The sequence below is a fragment of the Pelodiscus sinensis genome, chromosome 1 (assembly GCF_049634645.1).
Source record: "Pelodiscus sinensis isolate JC-2024 chromosome 1, ASM4963464v1, whole genome shotgun sequence".
Lineage (NCBI taxonomy): Eukaryota > Metazoa > Chordata > Testudines > Trionychidae > Pelodiscus > Pelodiscus sinensis.
In genome coordinates, this window is record NC_134711.1 from 124,808,375 (window position 1) to 124,836,104 (window position 27,730).

Below are 27,730 nucleotides of genomic sequence, written 5' to 3' on the forward strand. Positions count from 1 at the left end.
AAATTCTTACATTGTCTGTACTTGGGGGACATCCCCTCCCAGGGTCTGGCCAAAAGAGAGCTAGGAAAATAAAAAAATAAAATGCATTCTGTCATCTAAACAAGGCATATAGAAATGTTTTTAACATATATTAATGACTGGTCTAGCTGAAAGAAACTTTGCTCTTCTGCATCCATCTATAGCCTATACTGGTGAGTTGTTGAACTGCATGTTTATTTTGTATTGCTTTTCCATAGCTCTTCTAAATCAAAGAATGAAATGCAAAATGTAGTCTGTTACATCACTGTATATAGTCTGTCACAATTCCTATGTATTTTGGGGTCCATAATTCAGAGAAAAAGTGGCACGCAGTATTTTTTAAAATAGTATTTAACTCTGTGATATATAATCTTATAATATTTTTGAGGTGGAGGAAAACCTTGCCTGTTTCCTTCAGACCAGTATGCAGAAGATTCAAACACAAGAAATACATCTATTCATTAATAAAATTAAAATATAGCAGTTATTTTGGTTATCTGTTTTAAAACCTCTTTAATTTGGGGCTGAGCAAAATGTGTGCCTATGGGTAGTTTTTATTTTGTCTCTATAGATATTTTTTTTCTTTTGGAATGACTAAGTGACGTCGTCACATGCCTCTGTGTCCCACAGGCTGGGGAGTAGTCATGGGTGATTAAACCCACTGCCAACCCCGCCCCATCTTTGGAGCCAAGCCTCACCCACCTCCAGCTTGGCCCTCTCCAGTGACCATGTGAAGAGCTGAGGCTAGGGTGCATGGCCCAGCCTGCCCTAGCCACCAGGGTTCGAGTTGGGCTTGGTGCATGCTGTGGCCTGGCCTATCCCAGCCGCCAGGGTCAGCGTTAGGCCATGGTGAGGGTTGGGGAGGGAGAGAAGGAGGCTTGGGCTGGCGTGGCCAGGGGAGGCAGGGAGAAGTGAACCTGGCTGGCAGGGTAGAGTGGACTAGGGGATAGAGCATTTGCCTGAGGAGCGCCAAGTGGTGGGTTCAAGTCCTGCCCCCACCCTGGGAGCGGCCAGACAGCCAACACAGGCTGCCCCAGGGATGGATCTGGCTTTCCCATTAGGAAGGCAGGATAAGAGACCTGCTGAAGGTAGGGAGGTGGAGTGGAGGTGGAGAAGGATTCTGGGATGGTGTGGAAATGGGGGAGGGAGAGAAGGGGCCCAGGAGGGGAGAGGGAGAAGTGGGACCCAGACTGGTGGAAGGGACACATGGGGGAGGAGGGAGAAGAAGGGCTCAACTGGTGAAGAAGTGGAGGAGGAGAAACAATGGAGTGCAACCCTCTAGCATTATTATAAATATATTGGATGTATATTTTGGATATATGAGAGACTAAAGCTGAAAAATCTGAACAGTATGCATGGATGCGCTTATGCACTAACAGTTATTGTGATATACAAATATAGGACCTGATCCAATGTCTAATATGGAATTCTTTTTCCTGATATGAGCCTTGAGCAAGGCACACAAATATCCTTTGTGTGTGTGTGTTTGTGTGTGTTCATGCGCACGCACACACACGAAGAACACAAAAAGGCCTCAAAAAGAATGTAGTAATATGAAAGCAATCTTACAAAGCAGCATGGGAAGTTAAGCAAAAATGAATTACTCCAGAAAGTAGGCTGTGCAGTGTTGCTGTTACAGTGCAGAGCAATAAACAAGTAAAATAAATGAATATACTACTCCAAGACTAAAAGAAGGTGTCAGAGTGGTTGTGTTCATGATATATCCAACTTCAGCACACAGTAAAATCTGAGATTACTACAGTATACCCCTATACTTAAAATTGGAAATCTCAGTGGAAGCTTTTAAATCACTTCCGCTATGTATTTTTACAGGAAAGTGTTCATTTATGAGAAGTCAGGTAAATAAAGTTTGCATGCAAAGTAAACCAGAAGATTGGCTCTGGCAGGGGTGTTTCATTGTATCGCTTTCCTAAATAAAGGGAACCAACTAGTCAAAATAATCCATGCAGGAATAGGATGCAAATCCACTGTCTTATTCCAGGGTTAAATTTGAACCTTATGTCCATGAAATTATCTTCCTTGAAGCTGTTTGTTGTGTGAGGTTCCTCCCCCCCCCCCCCCCCCCCCGCCAAGAGGAAGGGTATTAAAAAAATTATTTACAGGTGGTACTGTAAAAAACCCAACCCCTCTAAAATGAAAAATGCATGTAATAAATATAAGGTAATTTTGTGATATTTTGTTGTTAGTCATCAATATGAGCAAAATGTGAGGCATGTCAAATGCATGCTGCCCACCCCTCACCCCACTGTCATGGCACCAGCAATACACAATGACAAACTATAAACTTGCAGTGTAATAGAACAGCTTAGGTGATTTACCACAGCCTGCAAGCAGGCGTGGGAAATGCCTCCCACTTCACAGACATGCCACACACTGCTTCAGTGTAGAACAATTGAGTATATTGTCTTGCTTGTCTGTTAAATTCAGTGTTTGGAAGCATCCTAATTATCTATTCAAAACGTTTTAGGCTGATGCTGGGGCAAAGTCTGTAAAAGGCTTTTGCACCTCTGCATATACAATACCGTGATGTTTCTCATGTTATACTATACGCAGCCTTCCCATTACGTCATTTAGCATATATTTGTAATATTCATCATTAATTTTAATTTTTCAAATTATCAGATGAAACTAGTCTCATAGTAAAATCATAAATGTGATTTTGACAATAATACTTCCTCTTAGGGAAAGTAGTTTGGCAAGGAAAGGCATCTTGAATTAGCAGAAAAAGGCTTAACTCTGGGCCCAGAGATGAACACTGTCTGAATGCTAACCATGGGATTTAGAAGATCAGCTCTGCAAGCCACAGCTGCAGACAGAAGTGACATCTTACTGCCACTGAAGTCAAAAGCAAAATTCTCATTGATTTAAGCAGAACAGCACTGAGGTCTTAGAAAAATTTTAATATTGTCATCATTTTCATGAATATTTTCACCTCTTCGGGCATTCTTGTGATAGTATGACATTGCTCGAGTATATAATTACATTGAGATCAATAGTATTGGCCAATAGCAGGTATTTTGATAACTTTAAAAAGGTGATGGGCCTGTGGAGTCACATGAACCACATGTCCTACAGTCACAAATTTCAATTGCAGGGTCATTACCAAATGGCAGTACCAATTCCTCTGAGTACAGCGGTCAGAGCTTGTGGTAGGATTTTTAGGAACAGATGAAAGCATATTTCAGTAAAAGATATTTCTGTGTGATCTAATGGCAATGAATTCCTTTGTCACTGCCCATGTAAAAACTGCCACAGAAATGTGACAAAATAATATGTAACATCTTTGAGGAATGACTCAGTGATTTGTCTTTCTGAAGAACTCTGATATTCCCTTTGCCTTGCAAAGCAAAGATAAACAGCTCAGGAAAAAACTGAGAAGAATAAACTCATTCTTAGAAAAGTATTAGCAAATAAGAACTGTGACAATATTATGTGCAAATTAATGTCATGAATAAGATACGTAACATACAGCAGCTGGGATAGGTAGGAATATGAGAACTCTGGTTATTTAGGGATTGGGAAAAGGAAATGTGCCTTGCTGTTGATTAAAATGTAAAGATGATTTATAAAGTAAGCAGTATGTTGGAGGGGATAGCATTGTATACAGCATTTCTAGCTGTGACACTATACATTTCTTCCGCTCTACTCTGTGCTGATTAGGTCTCAGTTGTAGTATTGTGTCCAGTTCTGGGTGCCACATTTCAAGAAAGATGTGGAGAAATTGGAGAGGGTCCAGAGAAGAGCAACAAGAAAGATTAAAGGTCTAGAGAACATGACCTATGAAGGAAGACTGAAAGAAGTGGGCTTATTTAGTTTGGAAAAGAGAAGATTGAGAGGGGACATGGTAGCGGTTCTCAGGTATCTAAAATGGTGTCACAAGGAGGAGGGAGAAAATTTGTTCTTTCTGGCCTCTGAAGATAGAACAAGAAACAATGGGCTTAAACTGCAGCGAGGGAGATTTAGGTTGGACACTAGGAAAAAGTTCCTAACTGTCAGTGTGATTAAACACTGGAATAAATTGCCTAGAGTGGTTGTGTAATCTCCATCTCTGGAGATATTTAAGAGTAGGTTAGATAAATGTCTATTAGGGATGGTCTAGACAGTATTAGGTCCTGCTATGAGGGTAGGGGACTAGACTCAGTGACCTTTCGAGGTCCCTTCCAGTCCTAGTATTCTATGATTCTATGATTTGGAAGTTTCCTTTGTTCTGTACTGATATCTTAGATAAGTCTGGGGAAATGTTTCTCTTGATTATACTGCTTGTCCATTTTCTCAGGATCCATTTTCTTAAGAGATATCTATTGTTTGTAAAGAAGAATGGTATAGATTTCTTCTTGGCCTTCTCTGTTTCCCCTCCAACTTGGAATTTAAAACAAGACAGTCTATGCTGAGATTTGAAGCTCTATTCCTTTGTGAATCCAGCCCGTCTAGTACTGAATTAATAATCACCAGTGGAGTTTTGTTTTGGTCTGTTCCCACCAGCCTCATGATATTTTTATTTAAATTCTAACTTCAGTGGGCAATTTAAAGTTAATACTTAATTCACCGTTACTTACACTTTACTGAACTCACAAAATTTACTAAATTAGTAAGAGTAGATCTTAGTAGGCTAGCAAAGAGCTTATGAAGTAACTGAGGGTCATACTGTGATTGAACTCCTTTTCCTTGCCCGTGCAAGAGCCAGCACACACTCTGCACTTATGGCACCAAGGGACTGTTCCCTCCCTAGTTAATTTGAGGGGAATTGGCACAATGCGCATTCAGTGGAATATGCACAGTATGGTCATTAAGCACCATCCCATGAAGGAGATTAGCAAAGAGATTTGTAATGGTAGCAATGGGAGTGCTTCTCTCTAGCTCCAGAGAGCTCGGAGAAATCCTTTCCCCAAACATAGACAAAGGGAAGTGTATTATCCCCATTTTACAGATGGAGAACTAAGCAAAGGGAGATTACATAATTCCAGGATCATCCTGGAAATCTGTAACATATCGGGGAACTGCACTGAATATTGAGTCCTATAGCAGAACCTTTAACCCAAAGAAAATCCTTCTGTTTCTACTACAGAAATCTGTGGCTGTTGCAATATTTATTTTCAGAGGCGGCTGTATTGCAGAGGTAGATGAAGCAAACCCTGTGCATAATTTGTATATACTTTTGTTGTTTATGTGCTTTTTCTTTTGGGGTGAAGGCATTATAAAAATGTAATATCATAGGATAGGAATTTCTAAAGTGAAAGCCTGAAATTAGGCTTCTAGGTCCATATGTAGGCAACCTGATTTTGTGCTTGTGAACTCAGCACATTTGAAAATCTCGAATGTTACCTTTTTGCTTTTGCTTCATTTGCTCTATATCTTTCTGCCTTACTGAAATTCTAATGCAACTCATAGTATTATATCTAGCTATTGTGAATGACAAAAGGGAGAGGTCAGGAGTTATGGCAGGGTAGAGTAAGAATTCAGGGTGAGATGGTCAGTAGAACAGGCTCTGATTCCTTGGTGTCAAAGAGCTTTAATTGATATAGGCAAGAGAATTACAGATCGTTTGGAGAGAATCACCTTGAGTCTGGACTCAGAGCTAAGATGTAAACAGCTTGTCTGAAAGAACTACTCAAAAATATTCTGATGGCAAACTAGCAAATGTGACTGCTGTGTAGCAATCAGTTGTTTCTGCAAACACTGAATCTATTTCTTCCATGAGCCATATTCAATGTCACAGCATGTTCCTGTGTCTAGATTTTCAGAGGTTTGGAATATCTATTGTGTGTGCCCCAGCTTATCTTCTGAACATCATTCATGATACCTTAAATGGATGTATCTTTTCTTTTTCTTTGCTCACCATAAGATGTCACTTTTGCAGAGTTTTTTTTTTTTTAAAGGAAAGAGGCCAGGAATTATAGTAGTGAGGATTGAGAAGAACACAGTGAAAGATAGTCAAAAGTACAAGCTCATTTTCCTGGAATTATCCACCATACACCGTTGCTTATACAAAATAAAAATCTACAGAATAACTGGGGTTAGGTGGCCTAAGTGTGTTAAAACAGCAGACTTTTCTGGTAATTGTATATTCTTCCCCTTTACAGTATACATAAACTAAGATATAAATAAATAGCTGTAGAATATTTGTCCAGTTGGCTGTTGATTCAGTTACCCATGTTTTGCTCTGAGCAGTAGTACTGCTGTTCTGCAAGAAGCTGACAACATTCCTTTGGTGAAATTCATTCCATATAAGAAGTGCATAAGATATCATGTCTGTACACTTACCTTTTACATTTTTACGTAATTGTTTTAATGAATAGAAAGAAAGTGCTCCTGCAAAGCATTTCCCCCTACTTCTTTGTAGGTCTGCAGAAATACATGGTGAATCTCTGATTTTATCACCATATTACAACACTGCCAAATTTCTGCAACACTGACTGTCTTAGCAAACAGCTAACATGTTGATCTCGAAAGGTCAGAGGAGGAGAGACATACCTCTTCCTCTTCTCATATTTGCCTTGCTGTATGCTTTGGCCCAGCACTAATTTTAAACATTGCAAACCCAGGTGAAATATAATCAACAATATAATCAATAGTGATGTAACTGAGAAAGGATATAAAGACCAAGTAAAAAATTAGAAAATGAAATGTATGGCCATCTAAGTGAGTTAAATTACAAAGTAAATTCTGGTTAAATCTCAGTAAATACCAGTTTTCATGGAAGTATTGGACTGTTTCTTCATTTATAATTTCAAGGAAAGCTGAATTTCATTAGCTTGCTGCTGGTTGTTGTTTTTAAAAGAAAGTTATGCGCCTGATCCTGCAGGCTGCAAAATATCTTGGGTCCCAGTAAAGTAATTTGGAGTTGAGGGTTCCCAGCACTTTCGCTTGAGCTCCACATACCAGTATGGTGTTTTCTGCTTGTCATTAGAGGTTCCTTTATGGGAAGACTTTGCCTCAACTGTTTTTGAATTAACTACACTATTGTCTTTGCTAATGCAAATTGGCAATGAACCACTTTCACACCTCCCTAAATTCCACTTCAAAACTTTTAATTCATGTTCATATTATTTTTTGGGGTGGAAGATGCTTCTTACTTCCTCATCTAAACTCTGTAATCTTGTGGAATTATTTGCATGTACATTATGCTGTAAGATGAAGAGTAGTGTTTGTTTTACCTCGTGCTCCAAATCTTCTACACACTATTCTAGATGCTGCTTGCTTTTATATTTATTATGAAAATGTAATTATAAAACAGTTGTGTATCATATGTGACATAATGAAGGCTTGGAACATGTTCTGCAAAACACCCTTAACTATTCTTTCTTACCAGCCTGTTCTTTACAGCCAAACATTGAAAAGGGTACAGACCTTGGGCCAGGGGCATATGTTCAATTACACTTGTACCTACAAATAATCTCACTGAAGTGAGTGTAACCTCTAGTGTGAGAGTGCTTGAAGGACCGTGCCTTAATTTTTGTAATTGCCATGTTAAGATTTGTCTAGTGTAAAGTTTGAAGTTTGAATGTGTGGGAGGCCAACACAGCTCCAGCTGGCAAATGCTGAGGGCTCCGAGGTGACACTGCAGTCTGCTGTAGGGTGTAGTCATGAATACTTGTCTTGCCCTTTTTCATCTCTTTGCCCAAAACATGAATTTTTATACCAACCGCAGATGGATGTATCTCCAGGAATGGTTGTTATTGTATAGAGCATCTGAGGGTAAAATAGAAGGGCATTGAAATCTTGAGGAAAAATGTGCAGGATCCCCTATTTCCCTCCAGAAAAACACTCTTCTCACTCACATAATAAATGTATCCCAGTGGTACCTTATTTTGTCTCCTTCACATAAACTTATTAGATCATCTCCTGTGTTACTGTGTGCATTAGTTTGGTTGGATTCTGTGGTGAAAGATGAGCCCATAACTAACCTGTGGCAAGTGACCCGCCCCATCTGTAACTGTTATTGAAAATGAGACCCTTTCAAGGCCATTACAGTCGAAGCCTTTGGGTATCTTTTATCCCTTGTAAGAAAGTGTAAGGACAAACGATCATTTTAAAAAATAGTATTTTAAAACAGACACACATTTCCCCAAAGTGTAATTTAGCAAAATTCTAATACAGTTCACTGGAATTCAACTAAATTACTTTATATTTGTTACATTATTTACTCTGGGTTTGCAGTTATGTCACAATATTTGGCTGCTGAAGTTCAACAGGGCTTTCACAGATACAATTTCTGCTTTGTCTTTTGCATATTTTCAAACTATTTTAAAATGATGTACTTTCTAAAAAATTTCAGATACTTTTATGTTGTTTCCATGCTTGTATTGTGGCATTTTAGGTTAAAAAAAATGGGATGAAGGAATATGGCTGTTCCCTGATGCATTCTGCATTTTGTGACTGTCAAGTGCTTTTCTAAAGCTGTTTTTTCCCAGACTGTGTGTTTTGCATGGGTGGGACAGTGGGTTATTGTTAGTCTGTTAGACACAACTCAGTTTGAATACCCTTCAGTAGTTTGTGAGGCAAGTCAGCTCTATTTGCATTTGTTCCAGTCACAAAGGTTTATAGGTCAGCAAAGGCGGGCTGGAAAAATTCAACATGCCAATGCACTATTCTTCTATGGTTGTCAGGAATTTAAACGTGCTGGTTTTTATATTTCTTCTTGGTCATGAATATATGATAGCACAGTCTGAAGTTGCTTTGTTTCTTGTGAGCTTGGTACCAGCTGGGACTAAGATGGAGGACGTGACTTGATGCCAGCTTCCACCCCCACCGCAGTTTCTTCTTTTGCCCACTCTAATTAGTAGCAAGTCGAATGTCAGTACATCTGGAGGCAGTGAGAGGGCAGTGCTCACCAGTGCACTGTGTTACAGCTGAATAAAGAATAACATTTTTCCTTTCAGAAGACATTACACTAGTTTCATCTCCCTTCTATTATTTCCTCTTTGTATTTAAATACATGCAGGTTGTATCCCAAAGTATTTCCTGCTCACTAGGTACAAAAGCTACATTCATCTCATCCTTTCTGAAATGACAAAGTAATAACAGATATATTCTAAAAAATTACATTCCAACTGTAATTCACATTGCTATGTCCATAACATCAAGTGCATGTGAGGATATTTAATTAAAATAATTTTAGGCTATGATACAACCAATTGTCTCATCTTGGGAAAACAGCTTGCAAGCAGATATTTCCAACACAATTGTAATAAAATAGCACCCCCCAGTATGCAGTGTTTTTCACAGTGCCAGTTTTAAAGGATGTTTAGTCTTTAACAGAAGTGACAGTCTTATTTATTTTTTATAGTCCTTTATGCCCTGTAATTTGATTCCTTAGAAGCTGTGTCTTGGAATTTAAATGTGTCATCAAGCTCATTTTGAAGGGGTGGTCTTTCAAAGAGTCTGGCATCGAATATCCACGAGTGCTTAAGCTAAGTTACTCTATTTTCTTTAGTTTTATTTTTAAATAAATATCAAGTTGAGCTCATCAATTTCAGTTACAAAAGTTGGTAATCTCATATCCGTATCAGGAGTTTTGAGATTTTTCTTACAGTTATACTAAAATGTGCCAAACCTGCTTTAAATACTCTCACTTATATGTAAACGGTACCCTCTCCCCATTCTCTGTTTGAAAGAGGTTTTCTGCAAGATACAGACAGTTTTGAAAAAGAGGCTGCATAGACAAGGAAGGTTACATCTGTAAACTAGTGAGACTGTGGCTAAATTTCATATGGATGCCTCCATTTGAAACATCCAGGAAGACCTGTTTATATTTGAATGTATGAATTGCTGCCAGGTTGGCTCTGTCTTTCATGTTTATGGATTTAAATTCAGCACATGGCTTTAACTTTTCAGCTGCAATAGCTGCAAACAATTAGCTCTCCCCCCGCCCACTCCCACAAAATGTTGAGGTATAATCAGTAGACTGTCATGTCCATTCCAAGATGCATTTGACCATTTAAAAATATGGTTGAGCATATTTGTTTAAAATGCTACAGTTGATGGAACCCATGCAAATAATATAACCGTGTTTAAGATGGAAACGTAAACAAATATTAAACCTGTGTGCCATTGTGTGCAATAAAAATAAGATTTTTTTATGTTAAAATCAGACTATCTATCTACCCTGGATATATGCATCAGTGAGAGTGAGCGTTAGTAAAAGAATACAATGAGCATGCCATAAATCCCTCCTAATTTATCATGTTGCCTATATACTTTCTTTGTTTAAATACACAGGTGTCACTTTCTGTGTGTTTCTTGAAGTGAAAAAAAGAACACAACTGCAATTAAAACACTTGCATGAATGCAATGGTCTGCTGAATTTTTAATTTTTATTTTATTTAATAATTTCAATTCTGTCAATTGCAGGTTTGCTTCAGGGGAAAAAAACAGTAGTTAGTTATTGGCTGTTTTCACTTTATCATGTACAGGAGCTCATTTCGGGAATGTGACCGTGATTTTAGAATATTTTAACTGTTGTCTTTGAATACTGAAAGGTGCAAATTGTTTTTTTGACTTTAACATGTAGTAAGGGAATTTCCAAAAGCTTAAACTTAAATGTAGTCACACTCTGAACTCTAATTTGAGTCCTAGTTTCATCAGTGTACAAATAAAAATTTAATCTAGATCTATGAGTGACTAGAATCCAGACACTGGTGCCTCATAGGAGCGGGGATTGAGTCTCATTGGCCCCAGCTATTATTAAGGTTAATATATGGACATGAGGCATATGCTATTTTACAATTTATATGTGCAGGCCCTTTGCCAAATAATGTTTTTTTCTTATGTTTACTAAATATTCCCATACTCCCAATTGTATGTTTCATCCTTATAATTCCTATAAGGATCTCTGTTATGACACACTGTGATATATGGATATTACTGTACTTTTGCTTGCAGCTGTATTAAGTCCCACTATAATTACCATGACTATTACAGTGCTGCTTCTTGTTAGAATGTTTAAAATGCTTGTTTTCTCCAACAGGTATAGGGAGCACAGTATTTCACATGTGGTAAAACAGTCGTTTCATTTACTAATAATTTCATTTAGCATTAGTTTTAGATTCATGTAAGTGGTGGGATATCTATAAAGTGTTCATTGTAATTAAAATGTGTTTTGATAAATCAGAAAGTGGGTCTGCACAGCCATATATCCTTGCTGTGGTTTGAAATATTTTCATAATTATGGATGCAATTCAGGGTTGCTGGAGGCTCCTTTTTACTAGCTTTGGAAATAGCTTGAGATCAAAAAGAGAAGAAATTCAGACTGCAAATCAAACGTAAAAATAAATGTCTCTGTGCTCACTTATTAAAAATGTATCTCTTATTCTTTATTGTCTTAGAATCATGAGAAGGACATCAATTGCCATGGAAAGAACCCTTAATAAACATATCATTTAAATTATTGTAAATCATATTTTCATCTTAAATTGCTTGTCTCTGCTGGGTAAACTAGACTTTAGAAGTAGCTTTCTTCAGCAGTCCTTTTATTCTCAAAACTCAAAATATTTCCTACTCAATTGATTAGGTGTGCCAAGTTAACTACTTGGTATTACTCTTTAAGAAAAAACATGTGTATGTGTATAAACTCCAATGTTTTTAGAAATTTAAGGCAGCATTAAGCACACATGGTAAATAGTTTTATACCGCATAATGGCTCACTGTACAAAAAGTGTTGTGTTTTTTTAATATACACCATTTTCTGGACTGGATCTGAAAAATACTTAATTTTTAAGGCCTCTGTATTGTAAAAACATCTGCCCTGTTCTTATCTGTGGCTCTCAATTCAGACAGGTTCAGTGAGTTACAAAACTCCTGGATTACCTTGCTGCTAAGTGAAGACTAAAATGGAAGGCAGACTTTGTTTGGATGCCTGAGGTGCAGCTGGGTGCCCAGGAATTAGCATATCATTCAGAAGTTGCCACTGATGCCAACAGAATTGTGTTTTTTTTTAAATGGGGTCACCCATGAGTGGAGATGGAAAAGAACAAAAGCTGTTCGTTGTGTTTCTTGTGCTGTAGAAAAGAGGCAAGAACAAAACACTTGAACATTGTAATATGTTTAGTTGAAAATGTATACCTTTAAATGAGATGTGTGTGTTTTGGAAACATGAGGAGAGATTCTATAGTTAATATCAGTTTGAGTGCTTTGCTTTTCAAGAAAACAAAATTAAAAATCAGTCTTTTCCCCAAAAATTTGGCCTTGTCGCTCTCAGCCCTCCTTCTCTCCCTTAAACTAAGCTACCAGATTCGTTGCTAACTCCACATTTCCCACACACATTGCTATTGCATTTCAGAGGTAGGCAACTTTTGAAATTTTATGTTGAACAGGACAAAAGTTAAGGCATTAAGAAAAGGCAATGGACAAAGCAGTAGCTGCCATATATTCACATGTTCTAATGCAGCCAGACTCTGTAGCTAGCTCCAGTTCTCTCATATATCCCATTGTCCCTAACCTAGGCACAAAGCTGTGATTATAACCTGGCTCTCCAGGTTACTGTTCCTGATGAAGTGAGGTCAGTGTGTTCTCTCTTTCTCTCTTTTTCTCTGTGTCTCTGTAAGCCTGACGGCCATCATACTAACATGTTGCTCTTGTAGTCAGTGAGAGACCCATTCCAATTTTGATCCTTGGTCTTTCTTCCTTAGTTCGTTTGTGTTTCCCCAGCCCATCTGGTTTCCTACAGACAATACGGATCACCCGGAGGAGTCCTGGATAGCAAAGGTTTTTAGCAGCCAGGGCTCCTCCATAGTGATCCATAGGGAGGCTCACAAGATGAAGAATGTGCCTCTGGTGTGGAGATTTAAGTTGTGTTTAACAGGCAAATTTACAGGTTAGCCTCATCCTCTTTGTCCCCCCTGCTGCTTTTGCCAGGATATGGTGGGAGACTTGCAGGCAAATTTGATTGATAACCATAGCTTAGATCTCCCCATTCTAGGCATAGGATCCATCTAACCGTTCAGTCAGTGGTTAACCAGAGGGGACTCTTGATCTGATGAACCCTAATGAATGTTGTTATTTTTGTTGCTAACTATTTTGAAAGTAATACACCCCAGTTAATAATTCAGAAAAGTACAGTTTCACACCAAGGGGCTATGTCTACACTGGCCTCCCTTTCGGAAAAGGGATGCTAATGTAGCACTTTGGAATAGGCAAATCCGCGGGGGATTTAAATATCCCCCGCGGCATTTGCATTTACATGGCTGCCGCTTTTTTCCGGCTTGGAGATAAGCCGGAGAAAAGCGCCAGTCTAGACGTGATTCTCCGGAAAATAAACCCTTTTCCGGAGAATCTCTTATTCCAGCTTTCAAGTAGGAATAAGAGATTCTCCGGAAAAGGGTTTATTTTCCGGAGAATCACGTCTAAACTGGCTCTTTTCTCCAGCTTATCTCCAAGCCAGAAAAAAGCGGCAGCAATGTAAATGCAAATGCCGCGGGGGATATTTCAATCCCCGGCGGATTTGCCTATTCCAAAGTGCTACATTAGCATCCCTTTTCCGAAAGGGAGGCCAGTGTAGACACAGCCAGGGTGTGTCTAAACTACACCCCTCTGCCGACAGAGGGATGTAGATTAGGAACATTGCTATTGCAAATGAAGTGGGGATTTAAATATCCCGCGCTTCATTTGAATAGAAATGGCCGCCGCTTTTTGCTGATACGGCACTTTGCCGGCAAAAACTGGCAGTCTAGATGGGGATCAGTCGACAAGGAAAGCCTTATAGGATTGGTCGGAAAAGGCTTTCCTTGTCGACCAATCCCTATCTAGACTGCCGCTTTTTGCCAGCAAAGTGCCGCGGCGGCAAAAAGCGGTGGCCATTTCTATTCAAATGAAGTGCGGGATATTTAAATCCCCGCTTCATTTGCAATAGCAATGTTCCTAATCTACATCCCTCTGTCGGCAGAGGGGCGTAGTTTAGGCACACCCCTAGAGTTGGTAAATGTCAATATTTTAATAGTGACCCTTAAACAGAAAGGGCCATGTTTTCATTTCTGTACGTATGGGCCTCCATGAATTTACATGAGACTTCATCCACAAATGTTTTTTAAATATGACCATATTAGAATACTGTAAAATATGAAGTATACCTGAATGGGTTTGTAATTATATGTAAATGGTGTGCTGGAAAGACTATTTCAGCTTTGTTTTGTGTAATCTTAATTTTTAAATGATACCATGATTATGAAAGAAAAATGCTTTTAAGTGAGAACCTTGTCTCAATTCTTCAGAAATGTAAAAGCTGAATTTTCCTATTTTTAAAGCATTTTCCATTTAATGACATTCACAAAAATTCACAACTGAAGTCAAATGATGAAATGCGGCTATAATTAAATAAAGTACATAATTCAGACAAAACAAAATACAATACATATTTTTCATTTCAAGCCTGCATGTACTTTGGTTATAAATACTTGGTACAGTGTATTCTTTGGTATGGAAAAAATAAAGATTAAGCCTCTCTTTCAAGGGCAGTTGTGGGGAACTGTTCTCTTCTGCTTGTTCTCCATGTGAGACTGGATGGGCCTGTATTTTTTTAATCTAATTCAATGGACTGGATTGGTACCGCTGAGGTCCCATGGATTTGAAACTTTTCCACTTAAGAAGATCAACCCTAACATCCCTTAAGTATTACAATTTTTGTTCTGTGCAATATGTGACATCATAATGCCTTCTGTAAAGTATTGTGTAACAACTATTAATCTAGAATGATGAATTTGAGAGGAATTTGAGAATTTGATGAATTTAGTGCCTTAATGATGTTGCATTGTGTAACACAGACATTCTGGGTTCAAAGCTTGAATATTTTGGACAGAAGACATTATTTTGTGGAAGTGCTTTGGTTCCTTCATTTGAGTTGAAAAACCTGCAGAGCAGGTTTTCAGTGTATCTAAGATTCTTTCTTGTGCATAGTTTGGTGAACTGGTTAGGTACGTGTTATCACTGTGGAGATAACTGAAGATAGATGTGGAAAGACAGGGTAATGAGGTTTGTCAATATATCAATAATGTTGAAAGCCTCTGTCCTTCCTTATACCTTATAGTGCTGCTGAACCCCAGATCCTTGTTCACAAGAGCTTGCTTCAGTATCTTTGAAAGGACCTCTTTTGTGAGAAGGTAAAAGCACAGAGAGACTCTAAATGGTAGGTGTGTAATATAGGCAGGCATAGTAGTAAGTGATAGCCACTTCCCTCTATGTTTCATATTTTAAACAATAGAAAAAAGCATTACACTCATAGTTAGAAGAAGTACATATTCCAGATGAGGGATCATGTTAGATATTGTATATAGTGCCCTAGGGGTTTTGTTTGACATATCCAAAGTGTTTTCCTTCACAGGGAGAGTTGGTCCAGCAGGTGGCCAGTTCTGACTTCTTTGTATAAATTTTGTGTGTCTGTGAAATAGAAGGCACAATGCTTGGTGAAGGCTACTTCTGCCACATACTGAAAGAACTATTTTATTTGGTAATGTTGAATTAGGGTGCTGTTCCTAGAGGGAAAGATCAGTTTTTCTGTTACCTGCTTAATTTTGTAGCTGAAAGAGTATGTTTGGTTAGGTTAATAATTTCCATTAATAAATCATATTCAGTTTTTAGTTACATTGATAGCCATAGGACTAAATTTTGCAACCATTGTGTATGTGTGTGTGTGGGGGGGGAGGGGAGAGATATTAGCAGTAAAAGGTACATTGTGATGCTTCTCTTTAAAACTTTTCACTTTCAAGTCTAAATGTCTAAAAAATAAATTAATGTGTTCTCTTCTAAAGGACAAAAATATTTTATATTACGTTTATATATACAGTATATATGTTTATAGAGCTATATTTCTGAAATGTATGTTTATATGGTATGAATTTATTATACACATATCTTTCTTATCCAATAGTATACACCATCTAATTGAGAGCCATGTGATAAACTACATTTATCATGCATCTTTGATCACTTTAATCTTTTCTTCAAAGAACTACTACTAATGCTCAAAATCATAAGATGTGATACCATTCTAGAGAGAGAAATGGGAGCTTTTGTACCCTTGGAGGGGTAGCTTTCCAGAAGGACACACAACCCTATTGTTTCTAACCTTTGAAGGTCCTGAGATATAAGATTTTAAAATTGACATTTTGAGGCATAAGAACTATTGTAGACATTTTAGGGTATGTCTACACTTCACACTTATTTTGAAATAAGCTATTTTGGAATAAAAATTCAGAAATAGGTTATTTTGAAATAGCGTGTCCACATTACAAATGCCCATCAAAATAGTGCAGATTTATTTCAAAATAGAGCATCCACACTGACTGGAGCCTGAAACATATTTAAAGCCCCCCCAGAAGCACGTTAGGCAGGGCATAAGGACAGCACTCACTTCCTGGAGCTGCTGCCTGAGGCTATCTGGGGCTTGTGCTTAAAGGGACCTCCCTGTACAGCCGTGTCTCAGGCTCTTCTCTTTTGCCTATCTCCTTGAGGGACAGCAAAGCCTTTTCACTGCATGCGCTATTTGCCCTTGTGGTCATTACAGCTCTTCAGCCATGGAACCGGACCTGCCTTCAAGCAGTCAACAGCCCCTAGACTTCATGCCACACCTCCTGGTACAGTTTCTGAAGGCTGCCCTCATGGCTCTGCAAGCGGAGGACCCCCAGCTCATTGCAGGGCACCTCCTCTCCTCTCTACAGGTGCTGCTCCCGCCCCCCCCTCCCCCCCGCGCACCGTGCACTGTGGCTTCTGGCGACTGGACACCAGTTCTGACTGAATCATCATGGAGTGATGGGATGACCAGCAGTGGCTCCAGAGCTTCCGCATGAGGAAGGAGACCTTTCTGGAGCTGTGCAAGTGGCTCGTCCCTGCTCTCAGGTGACAGGACACCCACATGCGACCCGCCACCCCCTCTAGAAGTGAGCCGCCATTGCACTTTGGAAGCTCGCCACACTGGACAGCTACTGCTCTGTCAGGAACCGTTCGGTGTGGAGAGATCGACCATTGAGGCCATGATCATGCAGGAATGGCTCCCTCTTGCTATTGTCCCAGGAGGGTGGTGAACTGCTGGAATGGGGTTTGCTAGGAAGCGGGGGAGTGGTGGAGGCTCCCTCCCTGGAAGGTTTTTCAGTCCCACCTTCACAAAGCCCAGCTGGGAGCTGCTCCTAGTGTGTGTGGGGAAGGGTATGGCTCCAGGACCTCCCAAGGACCCTAGCAACCCTGTGATTCGCTTTTTGTCTTCTATAGGTGGTGAGGGACATCAACGACATCCTGCTGTGCAGGGTCGTCATCCTGGGCAACGCGGACCCCATCCTCACCAGCTTTGCTGCCATAGGCTTCCCCAACCACAAGGGGGTCATTAACAGCACCCATATCCCCATCCATGCCTCTAAACACTGGGTGTCTGAATATATCAACCAGAAGAGGTACTTTTCTATGGTCCTGCAGGCCCTCATGGATCACCGAAACTGATTCACCCATATTAACGTTGTGTGCTCGGGGAAGGCACATGATGCCTGCATCATTAGCAAGTCCAGCCTCTTCCAGAAGCTACATGCTGCACTTTTTTCCCCAACTGCACCATCAGGGTTGGACAAGTGGACATGCCTATGTTCATTGTGGGGGACGCTGCCTACCCTTTGTTTCCCTGGCTAATGAAACCCTACACAGGACACCTGGACAAACACAAGAAACATTTCAACAGACGGCTCAGCAGGGCCTGCATCATGGTGGAGGGCGCCTTTGGCCATTTGAAAGGGAGGTTCTGCTGCCTCCTCACCTGCCTGGACCTTGGCAAGTGGAACATCCCCCAAGTGGTGGTGGCCTGCTGTGTCCTGCACAATACATATGAAAATAAGGGGGAGATGTTCCTGCCAGGGTGGAGGGCAGAGGCCAAGCAGTTGGCCAGGTCCTTTGGACATCCACGCACGGCTGCTATCTGGCAGACCCATCAGGAGGTCCTGAGGAAGAGTTTCACACAAGGACCCCAGTGACACTCTCCCCTGGGCCTCCCTACAAGGGGCCTGTGCATTACCTCTCTGTGCCTTTTCTCCCACACCCCTCTCTTCCTCTGCCCTCCTTTCTCCCCTCGCCCCTCACCTTCTCCTATTGATAAAATAAACCAGACCTTTTGTTTTGGAACAAGAAACTCTATTTTGGTTTAATTGGGATCATTGTGACTGGGGAAAGAACCTGGAGTGGGGAAGGAGAAGGAGGGAAGAGGAGGGAGAAGGAGAGGCTCAGGGCTGGGGCTGGGTGTGGTGCCTGCCTCAGGTGGTCCCACTGCCTTGTGTGCAGAGCCCACAGTAGCCATGGAGCAAGGGGCTAGAGGGAGAAGCCAGAGGAATAGGAGCTGACGCAGGAGCTGGGACGGGAGTGGCAGCAGGAGCGGATACCAGACGGTCGACAGTGGCGGTGCAAGCCATGCACACGGTTCAGGCCTGCTGCAGTAGCTCTTGCCAGGTGGTGAGGTGCAGCTCCAGGCCCACCTCCAGTCTGCAGTCCTGCCACTCCAAAGATGGCTGCAGGGCATGCAGCCAGGCAATGTGATCCTGCTTGGGGTTGCCTTCGCTTGCGGGTCATGCGGAGTCTGGAGGCTGGTGCAAGAAGTGTGGCTCACACCTCACTCTCAGCTGGTCCAGCTGTGAGGAAAAGTGAGAAGGGCGGTCATCGCAGGAGGCAGGCTGCCTGAAGTCCAGCCCTCATCTCTGAGCTGACACCGAAAGATCTCGAGCCAGACGAAGGCAATGTGCTTCGAGCAAGGCCATCTGCGGCCTAGAAAGCGGGCCCCTTCCTGCAGAGGAACAGACGTCCCAGGGAAGCCTTTCTTCCCCCACATCCCAGGGACAAGCAGGCATGAGAAGGTACTAGCCAGGCTGGGAACCGGCAGGTGGGAGGGAGACAATGGGGTGGTTTGGCAGGGGCTCAAGGTTCCTGAGCAGCTGCCTCATTGCTGCTGTCTGCCCCAGACTAGCGCTGCACGTGCACCCACGTACACAGGCCGCTATGCGATCCCCAGGCCAAGAAGGCCAGGCAAGGAGTGTGCAGCCTCTTGCCACCATCGCCTCCTCCCCCGCCCCCGTGTGTCCAGGGAAAGTAATTCAACTCCCCTGATGGTCCTTTCCCGGCTTCATCCAACCCTGGGAGGGGGTACCAGCTCCAGGGACAGGCTGACCTCCTGGGTAGTGGGCATAGTGTCTGTGCTGGCCACCTCCTCCTCATCATTGACCTCATCATCCTCCTCCACAGCCACGCCCTCTGGGACGCTGACGACAGGCTTGTCCAAGCCAGAGTCGACAAAGAGGGGAGGGGCGGTGACCTGTCTCCCTCCCAGGATGACATCAAGCTAGGTGAAGAAGCAGCAGGTCTTGGGTGGCCCTCCCAATCAGGAACTTCTTTCCCTGGCCTTGGCATAAGCCTGGAGGAGTTCCTTTATTTTCATTCTAACCTGGTCCAGAGTGCGGCTGTGCCCCCTCTGGAGCAGGCTGTCTGCCATGTGGCCATAGACATCCACATTTCACCATCTGACATGGAGATTCTGGATATTGGAGTGGATATTGGGTTTTCTGGGAGGCACAGGCCCAGTCAAAGGCAGTGGGAGAAGGAAGGCGTCTGCTGGCCAGGCTGAGGGCTTAAATCAGGGGCTAATTCTCCACATAGTGCTGGGAGCAGAACATGCCCCGTTGGCTAGGGATATGGAGCAACAGCAAGGCTGAGGGGGCAAAGCAGGGAGAGAACAGCAAGAGGAGGAGAGCCCATGGGTGGGCAGCAGGGGGGAGGAGGCCCATGGGTGGGCAACAGAAGTGACATATAACTGGCTGCTGCCTGATGCCATCCTGCACTAACCAAACATTGCAGCTTGCAGCATGAAACAGGGCAGGAGGTGGGGTCCTGCTAGCTGAGAGCCCACCTGTAGTGGAGGCAGTGCTGACAGACCAGCAGCGGAAGTGGCATTGTTAACCACTGGACCACCACTAGTGGGTGGGCAGCTGGCAAGCAGGGATTGGCCAGCAGCAGGACCTGCCGGTAATGCTGAAGGGTGAGAAAAATACAGGACAATTACCCTGTGTTTAAGAAAAAGTGAGCACCTCCAACTGCAGTATGGCTTAGATATGGGACTATGCTTTTAAAAATGGGACATCTGGTCACCCTCCTCAAAGCCACCATGGCAGTCACTAGTGAAGGGGAGTAGTGGCCCTGAGGAGGTGAGACAGGGTCACCCTGGAGCAGGGGAAGATGACGATTTTGCGGGGCCCAGGGCAGCACAATTTTGCAGGGCCCCCCCTTTGACACAGCACATGACTTCTTGAAGCACGGGGCCCAGGGAGGCCGCCCCACTCGCCTGCCCTGGAGTGGTCTCGTATCTAACATAGTTGTAGCTGTGAGGGAGATTCCAGTTTTGTAGATTCTGTAGCATTCGTTTTCTCTGTGAAATGCTGTATTGGCCTAGATTTTTAAAGAATGTTGTATTGCCCAACTGACTTAGGAGCTTATGTCTCATTTTCAAAAGTGACATAGGAAGGTAAGCACTTTCAGTCACATTTAGCCTCCTAATTCGCTTTTGAAGATTACATACATTCCTAAATCACTTAGGCACAGCAGCGGTGAGCAGAGCAACACCTCCATACCTCTAAGATTCTGGGGTGTTTGCTGCTCGTGCATCCTGAGTTTGGCTTCAGGGGGATTCTTTAATATGGAGGACATTACTATAGCTTTAGGAAGGTTATCTGCTCAAGAACTTCCTGCTTTACCCAATAGGGTCTGCACAGAGTCTCTGATACATTTGCTTGCATCTAAAAGTAAAAATACTGGTTTCTAATGTTATAAGAATGACTTCCTACCTCCTTTCAGCTTCTAGAAAGTCTTAATGAAAGGAGCGTTGTACAAGTACAGTGGTGACACAGGTTAAGTGGCCTGTTACTGCATGCCATTGTTTCCATAGAAACCGAATGTTTCTGGCACACTGAGATGATGATGATGTCACATGTGTCGTCTGACAAAGACGCCGTGGGTGCATGTCACATACACAAACGGTAAATGTTCAGTTCCTCACAGTCAAGAAAACCCCACTGATATGGGAAGGAAAAACACTTCGTTACATTTATATTTTTACAAACACTGCTGCAATAAGGGTGACAAAAAGCAGGCATTTTTTAATTTCTCTTAGTATCCCTCCTCATACAAACCCAGAATTTGAAATATCAGCAATCACAGATGTAGACATTTGCACAACTTGACCTTAGTCAGAAAAGTAAAACAACACTCAAAATGCCATATGTCAAGCTTTAATGGCTAGGTTTGATTTTCAGTTATGAAGAAATCACTATTTTCTGGAAATATTGAGGACTTGGGTGATTAGCAGAAACACATCTGCTTATCCCAGTTTTCCACTTCTTTCGTTTAAAAAAACAACAACCCACAAAACATTTGTAGACTGATTCTCTCATACATTAGGACCCTGTTCTGATAGTATGCAGGAGTCTTAAAATAGATATCAATATAATTTATCCCCACTTTATGGTGTCTTAACACTACCAGAGCAATAAGTTTTGTGAAAAGAAATATTTTAATTTGCCCTCTTCTCCTTTTAATCTTTCATTCTTTCTTATTCGGCTTGCCCCAAATCATTGAAATTGTAGAACCCAACAGCCCTTGTAAACCCCTTCTCCTTATTCAATTACTGCCATATCCCTATTTTGGGGTGGACATCATTAATCAAATAGGGACTGTCACTGCTTCCTACAGTACAACACTACAAAACAGTTGCAGTAATACAGTGTGGGTAGGTAATGGCAATAGATTAAAGCTATGTGCAAGGCTAATGCCAGCAGTACTGGCATTACTTTGTCAATGCAAAGTTCTTGTCCTTTTTCCAGGCTCTGACCAGAGTTGCACATGAGATATTCTAAGAGGGTTGAGATGAAGAACTATGACAACTGAACCTGTAAAGTGAATTTGCTTCTAATGAAAGATGCTAAATAGATGGTACTGGATTAAAGCCCAATTAATAATGTTCTTTATCCCCAAAGAAGCACTTCTTAGAGGCAGTTAAGAGACTGCAAGCTTCCCTATATTGGCCTATTCCAGTGGGCCCAAATCTTGACCCTGAAGAGACCATCATTTGGGGCAAAGGCATAATTCAGTCACTATACTAATTCAGCCATGGGCTTCTACACTGAGGCTGCTAGTATGAGATTCAATTGTGTTCATGATTTTTGTGTGAGGACTAAGAACTGTTGTTCTGTGACTAGACGCTCCTTGAGAGGCAGCATGGTCCAATGTGCACTGTGCTGGCACTCAAAAGATATGGCTTCTATTTCTCTATCGGCAACTGACCTATTATGTGATCTTGGGTGAGTCATTTCACTTAATTATGTCTCTGTTTCCCCTCCAGCCCTTTCTCTACACTGTCTATTTAGATTATAAACTCTTCAGGACAGGGCCTACCAAGATGCTGGTGCCCTAATATCAGCTGGAGCCTTAAAGCATCACTATAATGCTAACAGTAATCAATACTAAATTACTGAATGCTCAGCAGCTAGTAACAGGTAATTTATTGCCAACACAATCCAAATTTGAACCTGTGACATAAAGATGAAAACCTCATTGTATCAATCCTCTTTGCCATCTAGTCCCCCACAGTTAAACCATCCTCTCTCTGAGACTTTACTAAGTGGTAGATGTCTTTGAGTGGTGCACATCTCAAAACATGCTGTTTTGCATTGAACCCACACTTCAAATAACTCATACATAATGTTATGCACTAAATAGTAATACTTTCTGTTTGGCACAACTTTTGTTTAAGTATTTGATTTCTTCATTATTGCACTGGGCATCCAACTTCTGGCCAGGGAGCATTTATAAACATGTATCAGCTTGTATTCCTTTACCACAGGGTTGGGGAACCTTTTTTGAGTCATGGGCTGCTGACCCACAGAAAAATCCATTGGGGGCCACACACAAGTGTGAAGCAAAAGAAAAAAACCCAAACCCCTCACTGATGTGGCCTCTGATTGATAAACAGAAAGACACTTCCCACATTCTTTCACACCGTGCTGGGGGGGGGGGAGGACCTGAGCCCTGGGGGCCAGATCCAGACAAGCCAGGTGCCACATCCAGCCTCTAGGCCTTAGATTCCCCACCCATGGTTTACCACAAACACTTGTTTTTGAACCAGATGGATAACTGAACAAGTTCTGAATGGCAGTATTAGCCTACATCCACAAACAAAACAAAGCAAAAAACAAAAACCATCACTGAAGCAGGCTAAAGTTGGAATGACTGCTTCCTGCAAAAACAAACAAAACAACAACCGAAAAAACCCCCAACACAGTTAAAGGTTTGAGTTATATTATTGTGGCCACCTGTAAGAACCTGCCACAGCTACAAGCAATGCATATCAGCTGGTTATGTATTGCAGTTTCCTCTATTTTTTTACAATATTGGATTCACAAATGAATTCCAGCTAGCTTTATGCTCACATAAAAAGAAGAAAAGCTGAATTTGTATTAATACTCTATTTTTCTAAAGTTTCAAAATAGGAAAATTTCTGTTCAAATGTAGATGCATGGAAACAGGAATGAAGCAACTATATATAGTACATGTTCAGTTTCTTCATATATTTTCAACATATGAAGAATAATCACATTATGTGAAGAATAATCATTATCCATGTAAATTATCTTTATTGATGTCAAAGAAACTACTTCCATAAAGTTTTCCAGATCTGAGTGCTGTGTTTAAATACAGGAGTATTCTGGTTTCTGAAGATCAGTTAGTAATTAGCTTTTTTAAAATTATTCCAGGGACTAGCATAACTAAGAGTAGAAATTTGGATAGTCTCCAACTTATGGCAGATAGACAATGACCAGAGGTCTGATGTCACAGCAAATCATTTATATTATTGCATGTTATATTTGAATGCTGGGAAGCAGGATTGTAGGGGGATGTACAGGCCCTCCAACAGTCAACAATTGCCTTGGGACCTGGCGATTCAAAAGAGCCCAAGGTTCCTGGCTGTTGCTGCCACAGTTGTTATAGGAGTGGCAGCAGCCGGAAGCTCTGAGCCATTTAAATTGCCACCAGAGCGCAGTGCAGTGCACTCTGGGAGGCTCTGAGGGCTGGGAATCAGGGCAGCATGCTCCAGGCAGCCCCGCCCCTACTGCCCAAAGCCACTGTCCTTCCACTCCTACCCCCGCACCTTGCCCGGGGTCCTGGCAAGTCTGTTGGCCCCACTAGGGATTTAGCTGGGTGCGGAGATGGGATTTAACGGCAAAGAGGGCTGGGCAGGCCAGTGCAGAGAGACAGTACCCACAGCCCTGCAGGCAGGAATGAGTTAAACTGGGGTGGGAAGGCTGACCAGCGTCTGCAGGAGCCTGGTTCTCACTGAAGTTGACCAGGGCTAGAAGTTTGTGGCACTAAGCAAAGGCAGCAGCACAGTTGGCAGGGCCACTTCATACTGTTCCCTCTCAGCCATGGTATTCTGCACACAACCTAAGAGTTCCTGGTCCCAAACTACATGGACATGGAGTGACTAGATAGCAAGTGTGAAAAATTGGAACACTTTTTTCATGGGCAGTGGGGTATATTGGTTTATATTCATCCAGGAGTCCAATATTGGAATGGTCCTGCTAAAATCTGGATGTCTGGTCACCCCTACACAGGTGCATTCAGATTTGGGCATATATAAGCGCTAATTAGTTGGGCTGTGGCCCACCCATTGTTAGTCTCTTGATTATAATAAAAGGGGAAACATCTGAATTAACTGTTAATTGCTAATGTCACTAAAACAATTGGAAAGAAGCAGAGATCCCTGTATATCTCCTTGCTTGGGTATAAATGAGTTTAGGATTCTAACAAAAAAAACTTAAATTGAAAGTGTAGGATCCCAGCAGTAGTTTGAGTGATTGTTACTTTTGAAAACATTAGTATTTAATAGCAAAAGCATCCAAATGCAAGATTAGGACATAAAGAGTTGAAGTCACATTTCTTAAATAAGACATCTAAACTGCCCAGTCCATTGTCTGTCTTCACTTCCTTGAATGGATACAGCTCACTTCTCAGCTGATGTAAATTAGCCTACTTTCAAAGGACCAGCATTGTTTTTTTGCCAGCTGTGAAGAACTGAAAAGGTATACCACAGAAAGCTGTTATATACGTACATATTTCTCTGATACGAATTGTGCTTTTTGTCACTGCACTATCCACTGTCCTTTACACATAAGACTGTAATTTCATAGAGTGAAATCCTGGCCCTAATAAGTTAATGCAAGTTTTGCCATTGACTTCAGCAGGACTGGGATTTCACCTTTGATCTAAGTTTATGGAGTTATGCATAGAGATACATTAGCTCAATCTTGTGTATACCATCACACCTTATCCTTAGAAACTCTTGCCAATAGTTAAACTTGGCAGTTAGACATAAGGTCGATAGATTTTGGCTATTTCTGACCAAGTATTGGAGCAAGTTCTAGAATCAGCAGCTTCCTCTCCTCTCATTTGTAGCACCTCACTGAATTCAGCTGTGATAGTGTTGCATGTGTGAGAGACGGTCTTTCAGACAGGCAAGTCTCAAAAGTCTCATTTAGGGCTCTACAGATCAAAATCCAACATGTTAAATTTCACGCAGAAAAGAGTAGCAAACAAGTGCTGGGGAAGCTTCAGAAAAGAATGTTGTTAAAGTTGACCGTAGGAGGAAAGGTTTTCAAATACTTTACTGGGTAGATTGGGGCAGTGGGAAATGTTTTTTGAATAATGTATTATTTTGTCTTCCATTAAATCTGCCTTTTCATCATATTTTTTGTAACAAAATACACTTGAAGAACAGAACAGATGAAGAAAATATTACTCTCTTCTGTAATGTCCAAAATATGCTTATTCAGGGAAATACATTTGAAATTCTGGCAAAAAGCAGCCTGTTAAAATTCAGGCTGGATGCACTTTACATAGTTTCTGTGACTACTTACTCCCCTATTCAGTATACCAAGGACTTACAGTGCCACAACAATCATAGTAAAATTTCCTACTTGTCAAGAAGAAATTTCCAGGTTTCAAAATGAGATGAATTGTTTTCCTTCTCACCATATCAAATGGCAACAATAAGCAGAAACCCTTTCAGAAACACACATATTCTCTGATCATCTTCTTCTTCTTCACAAAAAAGACATGATTTAATTTGACCGGAGTGAGAGTAGGAAGAAGTACAAGAACCTGATGTAGTTATCCTCTTGGGTTTTATTTTGAGGGGGGGAAGAAGTGGTTTTACAGAAATTAAGCTATTTGCAAAAGGCAACACAAACAAATCATTAACAAAATTTGAAGAAAAAAATAAGTATTGCAAACATTTTGGTCAAAAATTCAAATACAGGCAGTCCCCGGGTTACGTACAAGATAGGGACTGTAGGTTTGTTCTTAAGTTGAATTTGTATGTAAGTCGGAACTGGTACATATTGTAGGGGAAACTCTAGCCAAACATTTCTCCAGAGCTCAGTTTTATTCTCCCACACCTCACTTCTCTCAGTCCTTTATTCTCAAGCTGAGGTGTCTGCTGAGAAAAGCCGCTCCGCGTCTCCCTGGTCTGCTGGGGGGGGGGGGGGGCGCTAGCTTCGCGTCTCCCTGGTCTGCTGGGGGGAAGCAGCTAGTGCGGGGTTGCCTCACCCCTTTTGTAAGTAGGGATCTGATGTAAGTCGGATCCATGTAACCCAGGGATTGCCTGTAATCAAACAACCACACTGAAAACTGTTTTAAATTGTTTGAAAAATATTCACAATAACTTGGTCCATAATTTGAAAAGATTTAAATGGGTCAACCTGTAACATTCCCAAGTGATGGTCCCCTTTGTGTATATGCTTAGAGTTTGTTTGTTTGTTTGTTTGTTTGTTTGTTTGTTTGTTTTAATTAGCTGCTGCTCTTTTTCTTTAGAAATTGTTTTGAATTGCAGAGGAACATCCTTACAACAATGGCTTTTTATTCCTCATAATAAAACTGAAATTATTCAGTTTTAACCCAGTTCAAATGAGTTTGAGTAAAAACTGCAAGATTTGCCCTTATTAACAAAAATTCACTCTAGCCTGAATGATCATTTATATTTTGTAACCATCTTGGACATTGATTCTGTTTCCCTTCTCTCTTGTAAACATTTTGAGGCAATGACTGGAGTCTGTTGTATGTTTGTACCACACCAAGCACAACGTGGACCAACCTTATTGGCCTCTATACACTACTGCAATATAAATGTTAAGTAATTATAATTTCAAACAGCATGCTATATGCCGGTACACTGTTATTTAAAATGATGAGAGCAGAAGAAAGGTCATATCTAAATTTGCACAAACAGAAATGTATTAAAACCATAAGTGATTTTAGAATTAGTTGCCATAGCCGCCTCCAGTTAATTCAGATTTTCTATCCACTTCTGTAATTGTGGGTGAGTAGCTGCAGATTGCGTACAGCAGAATTTCTGTGATTGCCGTGAATAGGAGCAGTCTCTAGAAAGGCAATCTGGCTTTGTTCTTTGTCTGGCCCTATTATGCTGAGATTTGAATCCACATTAGCACCTTTCTAGAGGCAGAGTGTGCACCGTTTTGCATCTGTAATACACTTTCTCCATAAGTATGTTTACCTAAATACTGTTGCTTTGTGCTGAGTAACTGTGTGCTGTGAACACCATTATGCAGAGCTGTGTAAAAGCATTGCTGCTTCTTATTTTGGCCTCCAAGAAATAAACCTCCTCATGTATCCAGCTTTA